Here is a 3288-nt window from a genome sequence, read left to right as displayed (position 1 = left end):
GCACCCGCCCGGCAAAGCACAAAGCCGCATCCATGTGGAGGGACCGGCGCTGGGAATTATGGGCTGTGACGACCGGCTTGGCTGGTTCCAAGATGAGAAGCCATCGACTGGGCCAAAGGGCCGAACCTCATCAGCGTGCAAAGAAGCCGCCAAGCTGCAAGTCAAGTGCTGTGTGTGTGTGTGTGTGTGTGTGTGTGGCACAGAGACTCGCACATCTGGCTGGAAACCCCGATCCCAGCTTCCAGCACTGAGCAAGCAGGCTTTGATGACTGAGCCAGGAGGGGACAGGCACTCTGTGTATGCTCAAACACACTGCTTCCTGGAACGTTTTAAAAACATGTTCCTTGGCTGATCCCTGCAACTGAAAGAAGAGGCCAGGGATGAGCTCTGGGGAGAAGGGGTGCAGCAAAATCTTGCTCTTGCAGCTCATGTGCGACAGAAGCAGTCCAGGGAGGGGAAATGAAGGCCGCCCTACCAGAAGCATCCCTTGCACCCAGTGCTTTCTGGGGGGGGGGGGAATTCCAAGCTGCAACTTGGCCCCCCCCACACAGAGAGAGAGAGAGAGAGAGAGAGAGAGAGAGAGACTGGCATCACCTGCGGTGTTCTACTGGCACCTGCTGCACACTTCAAGAATTGCATCAGGGTTTCCGCTTTCCTTCAGTTCGCTTTTTGCAGCCCTGCGAAAACAGCCCTATCCAAAATTCTTTCCAAATGCTTTTCGGTGGCACGACTTCTTCTCCAGGCCAGATGCTCTGTAGGCATTCTGTGTCATTCTAAAACTTACAAAGTATATTTGGGGCTGCATTTCACGCTGATGCATGAATGCATCACTTTGTGCTCATGGTGCATTTTATTTTTCCAAAGGGTTTTCCCATTTTCCTGAACTTGCATCTTCATGCATTGATGAAAATTCACACTTGCACAAACTTGTGCTTCCAAAAATGGTTAACACCCCCAGTACCTTTTTCACATTTTAGCCTTGCGTGGGAGGGGGATGCACAGTTTGATTTTTAAAAAATAGTTCCTATTTTTCTGCAACTAAATCTGCATGCATTCTGGAAAGGAAAGAACGGTTTCAGGTGTGCAGATCGTGCAACTCCGGAAAAGCAGGTCCAGAAAAGCTGCAGAATCTGTAGGTCAGAGTCACAGACATCCAAACTCATTTCAACCTGCTGCAGGTTCCTCCAATGCTTCCGATTGTGCATTTGTGCACGGGAAATACCGGCGAATTATGACAAAACACAAGGCGGAATGAGATCCCCCCGTTGTTCTCACTTTATTAAGGTGTGACATGAAGAGGGGAGAGGGGTGAACACCAGCATGCGACGGAAATCCAGGTTGCTTTTCTAGTCTTGGTGGAACATTGGCTGTTAAATAGTTGTAAACGGTTTATTATATTGTCGTGAAGTTATTGCATGCTTAACAGAATGCAATTGTCAAGAGGAGGAGGCTGGGGTGGGGCATTTGCCGTGGGGTGGGGAGACGGGGTCACAACATTCCCGATCCGTACGTGCATGCTTTATTTACGAAGAAAGACAAAGGGAAGTCGTCGTTCGAACAGTCACCCACTGTTAGGAAGGGGGTCACCATCTTGTCAACGTGGGGAGGAGAGGTCTGGAGGCTTGGGCTCGGCACTTGAGATGAAAACTTCCACGCGGGGCTTGCAGAACAGCGCCGCAGACGGAGGCTTCTGCCCCACGGAGGAGGCGCCTCCACGCATGACGGAGCGGAAGAGAGTTGCTGACCCCAGAGGGCACGGACTCCGCTTGGGAAGCACCTGCCTCTTCTCTGAGCCTGGACCTGGCGTGTGGGGCTCCCTCATCCGGAGGCCGCATCCAGTCCCCGAGAAGCGCTCAGGGCCACCTCCAGCAGCGGCGTGGCCGCAGGGACGGGGCCGAGCATCCGGGCTGCAAGCCCGTCAGCACAGCAACGGAGACGCGTTTCAGCCCTTCAGAGCATGGGAGATGCCGGGCGAAAGCCGGACAAGCGCCACGGAGCCGGGAAAGGGAGGAGGTGGGGCTGGGGAAGGGGGCAGGGCGGGTCCCAAAGGATGGACGGGGTGCTTGGCAGGCCAGATTTGGCCCCTGGGCCGGGGCCCGCACCCCGGACCATAAGCTACATGGTCTCGTCAGCCTTCAGGGAGCACGCAGAACCGATTCCGGGCCCTTTGGGAATAAGAGGTGGCCGCCGCAAGGAAGGGGTGGCCCTCCCGGGGAGCCGCGTCTGGGCCAGTGGTGCCGAGGGTCACTTCCCTCTCCTGGTGCCATGACAGGTCAGGAGCATTTCCCAGAATTCCACTGGGAGAGCCAAGCGGGCCGGACCAGTTGCACGTTGGGAAGGGGGAGAAGAGATCCATGGGAAGCCATCTCCCAGACGCGAGCAGGGGCGAGAGGGGCGGGGGCGCGAGACCGGCCTTGGCCTGGCCCTCCAGCTGGGGCGGCTGCCGGAAGCCCCGTCCCTCCGTGCTTCGAGTGTCGCGGCGGTGCGCTGTGGACCGCTCCGGCGAGCCCCTCAGGAATGAGACCGGACCTGCTCAGAACCGCGTCCGTGGCGGCAGAGGGACGTTCCAGAAGGAAAGAGCCGGCGCCAAGCGAGGCGAAGGCTTCGGGGACGCGAGTGGCACTGTTCGCCTGCTCGTTCTAGCGAAGGAATTGGCTTCGAAAGACTCCCACGCTCTGGCCAGCTTTGTTTTCATTCTCGTTTCGATCAGCTGCCCCATGCTCAAAGCAGCCGGATCAGAGGACTGTAGCTGTGCATTTTCCGTTAGCGGTGCTAAAAGTATTTCAGTTCCACGAAGAGAAGAGGGGAGAGTCGCAACGGGGCAGGGGACCTTCCACATGCAGAGACGGGAACAGGGGCAGGGGGCCGGAGGGCACTCGAAGAGCAAAGGCCTTCAGCAGAGGACAGCGCGACGGCGGCGTTGAGGCGAGGGGGCAGAGGGCACCTGTGAAAGCAGGGGCAAACCTGGGGGGGGGTTAAGTGGGGGCTATTGCTGAAAAAAACCTGTACATCAAAGCACCGTGGGGGGAGATGGCCACAACGTGGGTCGGAACGGTCACGATACAAAATGGAGAGGAGAACCGGCTTTGTCCTGGGTGTGAGGATGCGGAAGGGAGGAGAGAACGAGGCGGGGAGAAAGGACGGGGGGAGGAGGAGGAGGAGGCCGTTCTTGTGAAGGGGCAGGAGACACTGGGAGGAATATTTTCCCGGGCAAACGGAATACAAATGTGTTGGGAGACGGGCTGCTGGGCAATGTACAAGAGGGGGGCGGGGGGCTGGCGGGGCCTC

This window comes from Varanus komodoensis, unplaced genomic scaffold, assembly GCF_004798865.1.
Source record: "Varanus komodoensis strain SLA01 unplaced genomic scaffold, ASM479886v1 scaffold38, whole genome shotgun sequence".
In the NCBI taxonomy this organism is placed as follows: Eukaryota; Metazoa; Chordata; class Lepidosauria; order Squamata; family Varanidae; genus Varanus; species Varanus komodoensis.
This window is presented reverse-complemented; position numbering follows the sequence as displayed.